The 16,768-nt window shown below is 44.9% G+C and overlaps 1 protein-coding gene across 4 annotated transcripts in view; it reads right to left on the reverse strand.

Moving 5' to 3' along the window:
* Positions 1 to 16,768, reverse strand: part of TAOK1 (TAO kinase 1) — a 71,967-nt gene that overhangs the window by 50,931 nt on the left and 4,268 nt on the right. The window contains exons 1-2 of one of the 4 annotated variants that reach the window (XM_083806477.1): positions 12,699 to 12,840; positions 12,297 to 12,440 (exon numbers count right to left, since the gene is read on the reverse strand). The exons of 2 other annotated variants lie outside the window; for them this stretch is intronic. The gene's annotated coding sequence lies outside the window, so the exon portion shown is untranslated. Of the gene's footprint in view, positions 1 to 12,296; positions 12,841 to 16,768 lie in introns of those variants that run through there. One more of the 4 variants, XM_083806476.1, reaches the window with a different exon arrangement.

Here is a 16,768-nt window from a genome sequence, read left to right on the forward strand (position 1 = left end):
CAGCTGATGGGAGTCCATCGATTCCAGAGGCAAAAATACTGGGAAACTCCAGCTGCCCATAAAAAAAAATACTGCCAGATGTCCTAACGGGACTAGAGTTTAAGGAAACCTTTTCTTGACCCCTAACCAATTCTGCCCCAGAACAACAAGTATAGTAAACAAGCAAATTAGCTGTTTTGGACTCAGATTCAGAACTAAGCCACTAAAGCCCACAATATAGGCAATTACCCTTGAGAAAAGAAGTAATTAAAAAGTAGCAGTATCATACCCAGTTTTGGAAAGGAGGCCTGAAAGGAAGCAATTCGAAGTCTTTCTGACCAGTAAGTACAGGAAAACATTTAAATTTATTTATTTAATAAATTAAAATAAATGGTGCATGCGATTGAATTCGGTGGGACACATGGGACACAGCTCCAGGTTCTCCCTGAGCAAGCAAACGTGGGGACACCGAAGCCAGCAGCAGGGATCTGGGATAGAAATTAAATCCAACTGAGAAATCCAAGAGAGAACTGGAAGAGTCTGTGGGAACAGTCTTGTAAAAAAAAGAAAGCAATCCAGCGAACAGAACAACACAACCAAACCCGCGGCAGCCAGGGGCCTTGGGCGGCCGCCCATCTTCTCTGCTGCTGGGCTGGAGGGCGAGGGGAGAGCGAGGAAGCCAAATTACTCGCACAAACGTGGTGACTTGGCTCTGTGAGAAGAGCAGGTATCACAGATCATGCATCAGGAAAGCTGGTCCTTCAATAAATCTGTAAATTAAACACTATTGAGCTACGAAGATGAGCAACTGTCCCAGAAGCTTGAAGTAACTCCAGAATGACGTCGGCTCCTTGCAACAACTCCTGCTCCAGGGAAGCACACACCGAACTGAACAGAACTGACTGAGCTAATATTTGGGGGAAATAACATCCTAATCACTTGGTGACCCCGAGAACTAACAAGCCAAGCAGTTAGGCGCTAGACTATTTGTCATTAAAATAACAGAACAGAGAAGGATCTTCAAGAAGTACTGAGCAAGGTCTGGTACACAAAATTATTCTGAGTATTGGTTTGTCGTAGGTAGAAACCAAACCACCTCTGGACTGAGAGCTGAAATACCGATGCAAAGCTCTGAAAAAAGCAAGAGATCAGATAGATGATGAAACGCTTCAAGGGAAAAGGGCCTTGCAGCCCCTGAGCAACCACAGGTACAGTGCAGAACCTGCAAAATATTTGCAGGTAAGATCTCAAATCAGAGAGGGAAAAGAACATAAGTTATATTTAGGGCAGTTGACAGTACCAAAAATGATACAAGAACCATAAAAAATAACGCGAATGAGCAACAAGACAAGAGATGAAAGTTCCCAAAGTAATGAGTGATCAAACACACCCCTACTCCCAAACTAAACATAACTCACAAGAAATGAGCCTTGGGCAGACAACTCAATGAAAATAATTGCACGATTACATGAACACAATGTCAAATTAAAAAAAAATAAAAGAAAGAAGGGAAAAAGAAAAAGAAGAAGAAGAATCAATTAGGAAAATAATATAGAATTTCTGAAAAAAAAATTAAGAAAATCTCTGCCATGGTCTGCTCCTGGCTATTATTCCCCACTCAAATCTACTAGCAATAAAATCAAAGTACAGTACAATAAGGCTTCATAAGTACGAAATCATAAATGTCCAAGAAGACAAACTAAACTCCATGAGAAAAGGTGTAAGAGTTAAAAACGACACATAAGAAAGTCATGTAAAGTGCTCTCACTTCAAGAGCAAGGGGACAGTCCATAAAATGTAAGAGCGGCATATTTATAACGGTGAAGGAATTCAACCAACCAAGCTATAAAGCCTAAAATTAACCAGCAGAAAATACTGCAAAGGTACTGAGTCCAAGAGATATAAACGCTGTTTTTTAAACTAGACATTTACACGCGTAAGAGCATCCACAGACAGGTCAGGTAAGGTATTTCTGAATGCTCCTGGCTCTGCTGATGCACCTAATCGTTACCCACTGCCAGAGACAGAAGGCAGGACGAGACACAAACATTTCATCAACACACTTTGTTATGAAAAAGGTCAATTTTGTTTAACACGGGAGGTTATAAAACATACTGCTACCATCACATCCAGAGAAGAGGTTTATCGAAAGGCCGCACACAAATAATGAGAAAGTATCTCACCAGGTTCTAGTAACACGCGTGGACACGATGGATCTTCATTACTTAATAAATGCTGCAAAGCTGTTTAAAAAACAGATTACCAGCGAAAGGCCATTCTGCTCTTTATGAAGGAGTGAGCAATCTAACAGAGCACACTTCCAAGGCATTAGGAGTTCAGCAAGGATATATGTATAAGGAACACACATATGCATATATAACACATAAATGCATATCTAAGCTTCTTACTCCACTTTGCAACTTAAAGCAGGTTCAAAAAGGTAGAACGTATTTCAGCATCAGAACAGTTTGAAACTCCTGCAGCCGTGCAATTTGTTCTGCCACATCCTCTGCACCCAGTGGAGAACCTTCGCTGAGCAGCACGCACCCGGAGCCCAACACCTCCGTTCCTGCTGGAATCCCCCAGGGTAATGGCAACCGGTCCCGTTTTTCTCCAGCTCAAGCCGAGTATTTATTCTTCCTGTCCTCACATGACTGAGCAGGAAAACTTTTTAAATAGCACGCAGCAAGAGGATTAGTCAAACAACCTAAAACCGAAATAAAACACCAACAAAGAACATCTTTTTCAAGATTTTACCTAGTTGAGGCAATGCTTCTCCTGCAAGTTCTGCAAGGCCTAGATTACTTCTCTTCCACTAACAAAGAAGTAGCTTTCAGTGCCTATTAAGATAACAAGCATACCCTCATACATTTGATGAGTTTTATTTGGTTTCATGGGGGAAAATGTTTTTCTTAACTACTACACACAACGATTTGGGTGCCAGTGGCTCCGACACAGAATATGACTCCATTGGATAGTTAGGATCAGAGGACTGAAGGTCTTGTCAAGTCCTGTACCTGCTATTTTAAGCGACTATACAGCAGAATCCAGTTATCAGCTAATGGCCAGCTCCCTGAGGACTTCTTAAAGCCATGACCCTGACTACAAGGCTGCTCCAGAACCCCATTCCTATTTGATTAGGAATCGATTTAATAACTGATTAGGAGTGATTTACAGTTTGTCTTTATTATGTGCCAGTTTACACTGATTCACTCTTTTTCCTGCACTGTCTTTAAAGCTTAAACAGTTAACTCTCTTCCCTTATCAATACTGAGGGATAAGGGCAAGTACAGACATGTGCTGCGTCTCCTTTGCTCAAAAAAGCGGGCCAGTTCTGCCTCCCTTTACAACACATTCACTTCCCAGACCATCCCAGCAGTCCTTCCACACATCTGCCCCAAACTAAGCATTTTTTTTTAACATCAAAATTCTCCACATCTGCACATTTCCCGGCCACACAGCATTCAGTTTTACAATCACCATGTTATCAATGGATATACTCAAATCTTTCACATCCTTCCATTTCTAACTGATAAACCAGTTTTATATAGGACGTTTCTTGTTACTGGATGACCGTGCACTTTGTACAGTCCCATTTACGTTTCCACACATGGGGACAGCCACCCCTTTTAACTCGTCCCCGGGTCTGCACGTGCAGAGGCCGGGTGGGAATACAGAGACCTCGCTCCCCTGGCACAGAGGGAGGTATGTGGTTTGTTTACCCAGAAATTTCGGGCACGTCTGCCGAAATTCCATAAAACTGAAAGATTTATTGTAGGAGCTCTGACGTCACTTTCACACGGGAACAGACGTGCCGGCAGTAAAACACGAGATCGAAGCAGGAGAAGTTTGTACCGGCCTGCTTCCCCAAATTCAGGCAGTCACGGGTTTGTGTGCTAAATTACAGCTGTTCTGATTGCTGACATCTTATCTCTTATGTACTTATATACCCATTACCATAGTAACCAAATTCCTCAGAACATGTAATGTAATTTTTCTATCTAGTGTATTAGAACAAAATGATTAAGGTTACAAAGGCAAGCGCTCCAGAATTAGAAGGTGTCAGAACTGAGCCTGCCACCCCCCTTGCCAACCGACCTCCGCTCGCTGCCTCCCTCCCCACCTCCCCAGTCACCTCTTCTGCAAACCTCCGGCTCCATTTCTCCGTCAGCCGTAGTTCCTCCGTCTCCGATCCCTCTGCAGTCCCCATCTCACTACTCTTCTCATTTCCCCTCTCTCATCTGACTTTTATACCTCCCTGCGTTCACACCAGGCGCCTTCCTCCTCCACGCTGCCTGGGTGCTATCCAGGAATGATTCACCGCGCGCAGGACAGAGATTCCCGACAGTCTAGGAAACGGAAACGAGAGCCTCTACAGCAGGGAAAAGTCCTCCTGAGCCCTGCAGCCCTGGGCCTGGCCAGCACCAGCAGCTCCAAACTGCCCACGCAGCGCCCGGTGCTGCTTTGCACCGCTGCTGCCACCACACCGAGTGCTCCGGGAGCGCCCCGTGGGCCCCGCTAAGCAGCAGCTGGTTTGCAAATGCAAGGAATCTCTGTGCTGATGAGCTTATATAAAAATTAAGCTGTGCGTTTTACCAGCCTGTATTACTGTGATCTCTGTGTGCCACCAGGAAGGAGATACATCCATGGAGCGCTCAAGTGCTGTGGGTCTGTTCAATCCCAGTACCTGCAGGCTCTGTAAAACTGAGGAGAGGAATGACTTCCAGCAAAATAAGCCCAGGAAATCCACCAGAACTCGCCTCACAGAGGGTTTACTAAAACGTCCATCAACCCATGGACTTAGGCACCCAGTTGCCTAACTGCCTCTCCACCAGAAAGACAGGTTCAGTCGTCATTGTGCACACGCTGAAGGTAAACGAGGACATCTTTTCTCCAAAAGCCTGCTTTCAAAAAGCTAGCTGGCTCTTTCCATGTTTTGGCAGCATTACTAACTGCCCTGAATATAAGGCACGAAAGAGGTAGGGGAACATTTGCACCTGAAGGAAATACTTGGAACAACTCGGAAGCGAGGTCCACAGAGCAGGTTTTAATGGCCAAGCTCCATTCTATGCAGGTTGGCCCTGACTGGAAATACTTCCAAAAACGTTCCTCCTGTACACCAACTCTTCTGCTCCCAAGCAAGATTTCTTCCCAAGCTGCACTTTCTTCTGGACTGAAGCGAGAAAGAAAGCGCTTAAGTTCCTTGCATGTACCTAGTAAGCATTAAAGTATTTTAAGGCTGAAAAGGCAATTTCAGCTACAGTAGGAACACATCCATCCTAAATTTGACAGAAAGCTGTAATCAGAAATCGGTCTATTCCAGCAGCACAGATCCAAACACTTTTACATTTCACAGGTTCTTCGTGCGCTCGCACACAACGCTGCTTAATCCAGCTGTTCTCAGCAATCATTCACAAAAGCAAATGAATGAAAAAAAAAATAAATCAGCGACCACTTCCGCTCCTCCCCTTTAGTTGAGGTGAACAAAATTTGATTGCTTCAGTCGATGGAGAAGACTATTTTCTGTGCCTTTAAATAAAAGGTTAATTGAGATATGGTGGACCCTGCTCTCACGTTGGCTCTCTGGAACAAGGTTGTCCTGCCTGCTTCAAGGACTCCGGCCTCAGCTTTTGCGTGAGCAGGGAGCTGCCAACAGGTGACTTTTCCGAGGCTGACCTTTGAGAGATGCAGTAAAGGAACAGCACTGCAACGGAAAAGCCAATTAAAATAATCTCATACCCCTCCTTAAGCACTCGGTACTGGCAGGACCGAGCTCGAAGCCTGCGCTTTGCTGGCTGGCAGTCGTGGCTCTTGTGAAGAGTCTTTGGTCTTGAGGCAGTGGCTTGGGCAAAGCTGAGCGGTGCAACTCAGAGACACAATCACACCATCGCGTGAAGTACGGAGGCTGAAGATGACAAAGGAGCCACTGCCCAGAGCTGTAACTGCTCCGTGCAGCTTGAGTGGGATTAAGCTGTGTGGTCGGAAGGGCTTCCTTGTGACTGTCCACCGATACGCCACGTAAGGGTCTGGGTCTGGCAAGATATGGAAGAAGTAAGCCATCAAGGGACAAAGGCAGCCTGGGAACAGCCCCAGGAGAGCAGTGGGACAGACCTTGCTGGGGGATGTTAGAAGTTTTCAAAAAGACATTGCCTGCTGTGGTTTAGTTTTTTGTTGGTTTTTTTTTTCCTAGAACCAGGTCTTTGCATTCTTTCTCCGCTTTTGTTTTAGCAGATGGGCCCAAATTCACACAAAACACTACGCTTTTCTCACGACGCCTCCCAGAGACCCTCCTATTTTCCTGGAGGGTTTGGCGAACACTTCTACAAAACAAGAAAAGTTGGCTGCGCTAGAGTTCAATACTGTCACCATTTCTGTCCAGGTTCCTTACGATGCTCCTCATTCCTAGAGTACCAAAGGATCTGCCTTACAGTCAGCTCTGACAGCAGTGAACTAGTCCTTATTCTGAGGCAGAAAAATCTAATTTTCTTAAAAAGTAAGTGAAAAATGCTGTGATGGAATTAATGGAATTTTGCTAGAGAAGACCAGCTGTTACCTAAAGTCCAGCTTAATTAATGATAGCTATCCATATTTAAATTTTATCATAACAGATATTTTATACTGAGAAGCAATATTAGAAATTTTGTCCTGCTGAACACTGAAAGCTTTAACAAAGAGGTTTGCCTTTTGGGATGGAAATGACGGTTTGCACTGCGGTTGACGGTTTTTAATTGTTGGTTCAAAGTAAAATAAAGCCATATCTCTGAAATAAAGACGATTCATTCTGAAGCTGAAACGTTATTAGCCGATGGTGTTCAAACATACCATCACCACAGCTTGAAGCAAGCAGATCACAACCCAGATCTATTGTTTCGCAGCCTGCAGAATGAGGAAGATGGCTTTGCACGACTAACATCAACCAACCGTGTCAGCGCAGCAGAATGGGTAAGACCACACCTACGGTATCTCCATTCACAGGTCTTTGGCATTTATTCTCTTACAGTGGGTCTGGAGAAGTGTGGCAAGGTCAGAACACGGTGCTCCTTCTCCTGTTCTTTTATTTTTCAGCACTTTATCCTAAGGAGGTATTATTCAACTGGCAAAATTGCAATGGAACATCAGAATAAGACTTTCATTACAGACACTTAAAAAGCACCTGATATTTGCTGGGTGCTTAGCAGAGTTGCAATAAACATTCTTAGCTTACAAACAAGATGTAAACTATGTGAATAAGAGGTGACCTACGATCACACAAGGTCACAGCAAAAACAGAAAGGCCTGATGTCCAGTTCCTTATGCCAACTGTTAAATGAACAAGGTCTGGGCTGTTTTGTTTGCTTTTTTTCCAAGTTTCATCCGGTGCCCAGCTTATTAAAACAAGGAACAGCATTATTTACCTGATTCTGTGCTACAGCTTTGCAGAAGAATGGATAACTCACTGAACGACAGAATTAGGATGGCTAGCATCTTTTGACCTGAGCCCGGCAGCCTGTATACGACCAGAGAACATGGTGGCTGAAGGTTGCCTCTGCTGCAGGAGCTGTTTAGAGGCAGATGTTAGTGAATTCCTTTCTCATTATTTGGATTTCAAGAGACAAGCACCCACATCACAAAAATAAACACCACCACCACCTTCATATCCTTTTGGCGGTTTCATCAAAGCAGCCAACTACCTAAACGGGCACAGAGAAAGTGTTCCTCACCCCTGGAGGCTGCCTCTGAAGGGCACTAGTAGGGTGTAACAGCAGAATAAGGTAAGAAATTTTTGCACTATTGCAGTCTGCACTGCACCTATTCTAGGGATAAATAACATTCCAATCCCCACAATCTCCAAGGCTGTCAATCTGACACCTTTTGTGAATGCTAACATCACGCGTACAAAGAACTTTCTTCTTTGTAGGTTCTAAAACATCTGGCACGCCATTTCCTACTGGTAAGTGAACAAGCAGCATAATTTCGTACCTGGCAATTTGAGGCCTCTTTTTCAGCAGATTGGAATGATGGATTATGCTTTTTGTTTGTCAGGAGGAACAGACAAATTAGGGAAAAAAAAACAGCCAAGTTTCAATATTTAAAAGGAAGATCTATTTGCTGACTGCTCCTGTTGGCTAATAAACCAAGGGGAAGTCAGGTGTCCATTTTACACATGCTAAGGATCTTGTATTTTGAGCAGGGAAAGTAGGACAAGCCCCGATACCTCGGGCAGATACTGTCCTCACAACCAGCCAGCAAAACGCGAGAGCTGCTCGCTCACACCGCATGCAGCCCAGCTGCACAGGGAGTTACCGAGAACCCAACACGCCATGCCAGAAGACAGTATTTACTTTTGGGACGCGAGCTATGAAGAGCAACCAAGAACTCATTAAGGTTCCTGAACACACCAGGGCAAAGAGCATCAGCTCCAGCCCTGCTCGCTACCCGAAGTTCTTACTGCATCTGGACAGCTTTTTGGAGACCCCAACCTACCTCTGAAGACCAATACTCAGAGTTTACATCCTCCAAATACCGAAAAACACCTCTCTGCACATTATTTTGCAAAGTCATTATGACTGAGCCCTAGCCTGGAAAAGAACAACGTGCCGGTGCTTACGTGGGCTGCATGGCTCAGTATGTGGAAGGCGGTGGCTGCCCGGCCACTGAAGGGCTCCTGAAAAGCAAGAAGAACTCGGGGACACCTCCAACTCCAGTCTGGTTGCAGCAGTCACACCACCAGGCTTGGCTGCTCCCCTGACCCCGGCCAGGGCTGGCAGTAACCTCGGTGGAAGGATGCTGGCAGTACCATGATTTCCTAAAAACTCTATGGGATAGTTCTCTGGGAGGAACTAACGGACGCGTGGCAACAAGCCACTACACCGTGCTTGCTTCCATGTCTCCCAAATAGTGAAAAACAAAGAAAAGTTATAGTAAAAGACAAAAAGATTCCCGAGGCAAGGACGTGGATATTTAAAGGCCTTGGCTATTTATAAAATAGCATCCACTTGCATCTGGCGCACAAGAGGAATCGCATCCTTCACTACCTACAGCACGCAAGGCAGGAAGGAAAGTTTATTTTGGAGAACTTGATAGTAAGAACTGAAGAGAAATAGCCGTGCTTCCTAACACTCTTTTTTCTATGAAACTAATTCCTGCTGTAAAAAGTCAGCTTGAAAGCTCCTTTCAAAGAAAAAGGGGGCGGGAGGAGAGGAAGAATCAGATCTGCTTGTTTTCTCGCATTTGAAATTCCGGTCTCGTCCCCTGTTTTGTTTTCCTGGAGGACGCCGGAGCGCGGACCTCGCAGAATGATGACATCACACGTCCAAAAAAAAAAAAAAAAAAAAAGCAAAACCCAAACAAGAGCAAAGGAGCTCTCTGGCAAATAAAAGCTTAAACTTTCGGGCTGCCTGCAGTTGTTAACGTTTGGACAACTCACAACTCCACATGTCCGTGCAGAAGAATTTCCCCTTCGGAGCTCCTGCCCGTGAGAGCAGCCATTCCAAAGCGGATGGCGACAACCCTGATGCTTTCCAGGCCAGGCAGAATAAAGTGAAAGGTGTTTAGTTACTGCTCACTATAAAGATACCTCGAATGCTACCTTGTTTTATGTTTGTTTATGCCTGTTTTATTATTGTTTTCAAGTTACACAGGCAAGTGGCTTCTACCACAACGGAACAAAGCAGAGCGCAGCACGTCTAAGTCGCTGTAAATTTGAAACTGCTCTTACTTCAAAGCTTGATAAAATTATTTCTTCCACATGAGGTAAGCGTTCTAAGAAGCAGCTCTCTTGCAGAGCAAGTACAATACACTACGCCAGAGACGGGGGAATGTCGAGATGTGCATGCATGCAGAAAGCAGCATCTGCAGCAGGAAAGCCCTGTTTCCTGCCGAGAAGAGACATTCATACCTTGTCCGTGTTTATTAAAGCTCAGGAGAGGTCCGTGCTAGAAGCCCGTGAGCTGACTGCCCCACGTCACCAGCAGATTTATCCTTCAAGTCAAACCTGAGCTCAACAGACCGACATGGCTGGCAGGCTCAGAAATAACAGGCTTGAAGTGAGAAATATCTTCAAAATCTTTGAAGAAAATCTTCAAGATGCTTCGTGGAGATTCAAGGCACCAAACCAGATGCTACACAACCATCTTCCTTGCTCTTAACAATTTATGACTTAATTTTAAACAAAAATACACACACACAAAGGAAGAAAAAAAATCCAGCAAAGCAAAAAGAAACAGGAAAATTATAGAATTAAATATTGAATACGTGGAGGTCACATGGCTCCACTGACAGCTACTGAACAGCACAATGGTTACAAATCATTCCAGAGCTCTTTGCTTTGATTTTTTGGTAATTAAATACGAAATTAATGAGATTGCCATCTCCACCTTATGCAGAAGCTAATCAGTATTATTAGCAGCCTGCTCAATTCAGGCAGAATACTAATAGTTTCTCCAAACAGCAAAACAAACACGGCCTTGCTGTTAACTTAGGGACAACGCTGCAATGATAACATCAGCTAACCAGGGACTGCTCTCAGATGTTGTCCAGAAAAAGCTTTTTAAAGATGCCATCATACCACACCTCTCACACCTCCCAGAACTTACAAGTCCTATTATTACCAGTCATCTTCTACCTTGAGAAATCCCGGCAAAGCAAATGGTTGGTTTCAGATAAATGCAACCACAGATTTCTGTGAAGCAGCTGAAGCGTTCTGCGGAGTTTGACTTCAAGTCTCTGAACAATAAAATGGTAAGACACTGGGATACGCTACCTAAATACTGCAATATCCTGCCCTAATCATTAAAAACAAAAGACAACCAACTGCCATTGAGGAAGCATCGAAAGGAGGTGGGAACTCCATTCAAGGGAAGGAATTTTACTCAGAAGTTTCAAGCCTGAGACCTGTTATATCACACAGACCCAGCGAAGCATGCCGTGTCCTGTTGGGTTACCTCTGGAAACCAGTCAGGACAGACTGACAATGACCATCGCTGTAATTCTGTTTATGTATTTACAGAACATACTTCAGTGGTGAGGCCCTATGTGTCATGTCCTTAGAAATGCTAATCACGGGCATGAAATCACATATAGAAAACCCCTAAATCAGCAGGTGCTCGATGCCTCCAAACCAGACCATAAGCAGACAAGTAGGATCACAACTCACACGATACTCCCCTTCCACTCATGCGGGGCCGTACCACCCTCGTTTCTCCAGCCCCTATGTAAATGGGTAGGTAGATTTTGCAATGCACACGCTAAATAGGTATGAACAATTTCAAACTAGCACAGGGGGTATTAGTTCCAAAGCTAAAAGCAGATCTTCACAAAGAAGAACTCACTAAATTGTACACTCCATGGCTGTGGCAACACCAAACAGAAATCTCTCAGAAAACCAAGGTCCTGCACACTGAGCACTTCCACACACGGGCTCAAGTTTCAAGGCCTTTATGCTGCTTTGGTTACTCGAGTTTTAAAATAATAGAACTGAAGCAATACAATCCTTAGCTTGATTATTTCCAAATAAGCCACAGCAATTTTACTGCGCAGATATGTTTTAAATGAATACCAATGCTGTAAACTTCTCTGCGGAGACCGCTAAAGCAGAATCCAGAACAGATGAAAAGTTTCTTGCGAAGAACTGAGCCCAACGCTTACAGACTCCTGGCAGGCACAGGGGCTCGAAGCTCTTCTTTCTTCCTAGCACATCAGGTGAGAATGCTTTCGGCTCTTTTACCGAAAACATCAGCATGTAATTGCACTGCACAACATCTAGACCCTTACGGAGATTTGAGATACAGCTGTGGTAGGGGCTGCACAGAGAGGATAAAAGGATACACTCTGCCCCCGCAGATCTCCACAAAGATGTCCAGACAACCTCCACAAAGATGTCCGGACAACCTCCACTTCTTGCAACTGTACACACACAGGAATATTTTTACTTAGGTGAGCAGTCCGCAGTTATCCCTGGGTGTGACTGGCTCCCTGAACAAAAAGATCGAGTTTGCTGTTCATCAAGTTTAAGGACTGATCGATGGCATATTTAAGGCCCTTTTCACACTTACGTACAAAAAAAAGCACGAATCAGGCAACGAGTCCCATCATAGTAACGTACCATATTACAAATTTCAACATTTATCCAGCTCATTCATGAGCAACATTAAATGACCATTGTGATGAGAAAAATCTATAGTGAGTATGTGTAGAAACAAAAATCCCCTCGCAGGCTGCGCTACGAGCAGGTCAGGCACTTGAGGAAGATCTGGGACACCGGTGTGAACCTGAGGCTTGAGCTGTTCCACCACACCCCACGGAGCAGAGACCACGCCAGCACCCCAGCATCTCCTAACCTTGGGCTTCTGCTTTACAGCCTAGAGGTCCTGCAGGTCTGGCTGGTCAGATGTTAACCGGGAGCCAAGGGGACAAATCCTTCTTCCTCTGTCACCAGCAATGCTGGGCAAATCACTCGTTGCTCCACCTGTACCTCCCTGTCCCTGCCGTATAAACGTGAAACAAATATGTATTCATCGCTCATTTCATATACCCTGAGCTTTAGGGATGAAATTAAGAACTGGGGATTACCATTATCACCCTGCCAGCTCAGAGCAAAGTATAAAAGCATCGCATATTTAAGACAATCTTTCTGTATTACAGGTTACTTAAATTTCTATTTGTGTATTAATATTTCATTTCTCCCCATATTAATATTAACGATATCTATTTCTAGTTAAACATAAAAATATTTGCGATACCTGCAAAACGCAGTGATTATGCCGGTTTATAGCCACTACAGTTATTAGCCTTCGATACCAGAGAGAGCAATGGGAAGACTGTGAAAGACTACGGGCAGGAGGACACACACCCTGGTGCTGGACCAGCCTGGCTGTGATGGCCCACAGCCATCGAGTCCTGCAACAGGGGAAAATACAAGGCAGTTGAAAATATTAATTCTATTAATTCACACTTTATTTTAGGAGATAGGGGCTATTTAAGAAAAAACACCTGCCATCTAAATAAAAGAATTTGAAAAATGTAGGGGCTTTTCCAAAATATGGGGGAAAAAAAAAAAAAAGAACCACTGATATATACATCAAAAACTGACTGTCAAAACATTTCTTTAATAAACTACAAATCATTCTTTAATTATTTTTTAAGCTTTCCTGACTAATTACAAGCTAGTGAATATAAATCATGTCCTTTCTAAGTAAACAATTGTCATGTTATTCTAGTATCCAAAGCTCTCTGCTTGTTATTGTCAAGTCAGGAATAAATCTTTTGTCCAGTCTTGGTTTTGCAAATCAATTTAAAACGTGTAGTGCAACGCAAACCGAAGTAACAGCCTGGGTGAGGACTTGCTTCTTCCACGAGGTATTTTGCTTGGAACACAAAGCTCACACAGAGACCTCTTCTTAAGCCTAGGCCGTTTTCCTCAGCTAGCAGCTTCCAGCAGCACCTTCTGGTCCCGGGGCAGGGAAATAACTGCGGTGACCGGCCCCAGGTCGACGGAGCTCAGCCCCGAGCATCCTGACAAAGCCTTCCCCCATCTCCAAGGGCACGACTCGGGGACCCGAGGCTTGTGGAATGGCGATGCTCTAGGGTTTGTCTGCCCACATAGCGTGTTCACCGAAGGAAAAATAATCTCCCGTTCTCCTCAAAGGACAGATGATCAGCATTCAGATGGGTTTGCCTGCATTCTTGCTGCAAAACGGGCAGGTCCCGGCAAGAATTAACACGAGGTTCTACCACACACCTCCAGCCAGAGACTAACCCAGTTCTAAATACTTCAAAGCAGGAGTTAGAGGGGTTTTGCGTGGAAAGGGAAGAAGGAAAATCAAGCCAAAAACCCAGGTAAGAGTTCAGGGTTTGCCTGTATGGCAATTAACCTACAAGAAAAATGGAGCTTGGCATTCTCAGTAAGGCACTGCCTCTGAAACGCGTCATTATTTCCTTCCCAACTTTGATATGCACTTCTAGAAGCCAGCAGGAGGTTCTGCCGAGGCCTAGGTTACCTTATTTTTTAATTAAAATGGCAAATGTTCACAAAAACCTCCATCGCAGAGCCTGCCTCCATACAAGGGTGTACCGAGCAGGTATGAAGTGGGGTTTGTATCAGTTCAGCTGGTGCCGGGGAAAATCCCATCGCTGCGACACATTTAGTCTTTATGGGTGGTGGGGGGAGATTATTAGGGTCAGACCAGCGTGTAATTCTCAAGGCAAGGCTTGGATAAGCAAAGAGTAACAAAAAGGCCCCAGGAGACACGGGAAGGCAGAAGACCCTGTGCTGTATTTGAGATCTACAAAGGTAGAGAGCGAGCTTACCCAGGGTACAGGGTCAAATCCTACCGAAATAGATTTCAAACCCAGGGTTTAACTAGTTTGCTATCTAGGCCAAGAAACAGTTCTGGAACGCATTTAACACAGTTTAATTGCATCAAATCGTGGCTGGCCCAGAACTGATTTTAACAACTGTCAACTGCTTTTTGGAACAGGCAAAGCCAGAGGAATGGAGATCGCGGCACAGAGTTCGCTCCGCGAGGAGCGCAGGGACAACCCAAACACCCAGAGCAGGGGAGAAGCGAGGCGCATTCAAATCCCATGATCTCTCTGCAGATTGGGTTACAAGGAAGTGGGGACTGGGAGGAGCTCGGGCAGCGCAGTGACAACTGCAGGCTGCGACCGAGGAAACATCTCGCGCTGCCAGGGGGACACGGCTTGAGAAATCCCAGTCACCGACGGTTTCCCACGGAGAAAGTCACCGCGCTACTTACTGCACAGGCTCGTGGCCTATTTGAGAAACAGCGCTGGCAAAAATAACCTCTCCTCTCGTCTCCTTGGCTGGGGCAGGGAGGAACAGGCAACGATTAAAAGGGGACCGAGGCGGGAAGGAACAATTGCATATTAAGAAGGGGGAGGGAAACCAAAATAGCGAACATGTGCAGTGCCACATGCGAGTCTTTCCAAGAAATCCCAGTGCAACAGCTCCCTGGGAACGGGCCCGTGGGTCTGTTACGGCCTTGGAGCAGTGGCATGGCAGGGAAAAGGAAGGATTTGTGGATGCTTGGACAACAGGCTGAACGCATGGATGGGGAACAAGCCCAAAACTGTTAGAAGAATTGCTCCCTATCCTTTCTATATACGTGCATCCGCATATTCCCCTTTCCCAAGGTCCTGGACCCCAAGGCTTTCCTCGGGTTAGAAGTCAGCCCAGGGCAGAACGAGCTGAAGCTGAACCGGCAGCACAAGGAGAGGTGCTCATCCTGAAGGATGCTGCCACTCGGAGACCCGGTGAACAGCAGCGGACTAAAGGGAAGGAAAAGGGGTTCTAGGTTTAGCTGAACTAAGAGGAAGACGGAAACCAGCTTTATTTGCATTTTAAGAAAGCGAGTAAAACACACGTTGGCTTTCAGTCCAAAAGCTACCAGCAAAAATCTCTGCGATTAACATTAAACATCCCAATTCACTTTTTAAATATGGCTTGGCATCCCCGACACACAGCAAAGGCTTCTAACCAAATTCCGACACCGCTCACCCACACTCTGACAGCAGCCTGCCCTGGAAGCACCCTACTCTTGACGAGCACAGGAAAAAACTGTTCTTATAGAGTTACATCTCACCCTGATAAAACATTTGCATGGCTGTACCCAGGACTGCACTAAGGGTCAGCAGAAGATCAAAGGCACAGAAAACAGCAGAGCCAAGCTTTAAAGTTCTGTGATTTTCACTTATTTCCCCCAAGATCTAAGTTTTCCCCCAAAACAAAACACTTTTAGCCTCTTCCACTCTAAGGACAAAACCTAATATGCAAACCTTGTGCTGTCACCCCATCCTAACCCCTAGAGAAAAATCAAAAGGGTTTCCAGCCAAGCAATACAACAGGCAGAGCGATCACCTCCTGTCCACTCCTATTAAGAAGCCGTCACCTCGTATTAACAAAGTCTGCTGGGCTGTCCTCACCGTACCCCTAAGAGAAGGGAAAGAAACCCTATCTCCAAGCTAGCAGGTAGGTGCCTAACCAAATCTGCGTATCTGGGCTCAGCACACTGATTAAACTGGTGAAACTTTTCTGTTTTGAGAAAACTTCTTGCTGCTTTGGCAATTTTGTGGTATGTTTACAGTGGCCACTTTGCCTTTTCTTCTGCCAAAGAAACCAGGAAGATTTAGCAGGATGTCAAAAAAAAAAAAAAAAAAGTTGTCAAGAGTGTCCAGTGTAATTATTTCTAACAAAGTATTAAAACTTTTTGATGGCTTCCCTTTGGTAATTTCAAAAAATAATAATAAAAAAGACTGACATTCCAGCGATCATCAAATATTAAAAAAAAATGCTTTAAGAAGCCATGTTTGGAGCACCCATTATGCTGCCTAATGTCTAAGGACCTTCAGAAAGTCTTTCTGCCTCCATGTTTTGTGCTGTAAATGAGCACTTAGATAAGGAGGGAGGAATATGGTGTTAAAAGCCACCCGTGCTTCAAACAGCTCCCCATCCTTCCCTCCTGTATTGTGCACACTTTTCCCCCTCAGATACTTTGCACTTCACCTCTCATTTCACCTTTTTACATTTTAGGTTCTGTTTTCACTCTTTATGTTGCAGCTCTGCACAGCTGAGCTCCCTCCGGAGCTTCACACGAGGGGATTAGTGGTTTTCTGACCCTTTATCCAGTGGATTTTTTTCCAGTCTCTTCTCCACGCAGAAATCAATGTGGGATGATCACCTCCTCTGCCCATCACAGAACAATAAAAACAAAGAATCCCCAAGCCTAGCTACTACATGTTTTGGAGAAGGTGCCACCGAGCACCTATGTCTGAGTGCTCCTCCTGGGTCCTG

This window comes from Anser anser, assembly GCF_964211835.1.
Source record: "Anser anser genome assembly, chromosome: 20".
In the NCBI taxonomy this organism is placed as follows: domain Eukaryota; kingdom Metazoa; phylum Chordata; class Aves; order Anseriformes; family Anatidae; genus Anser; species Anser anser.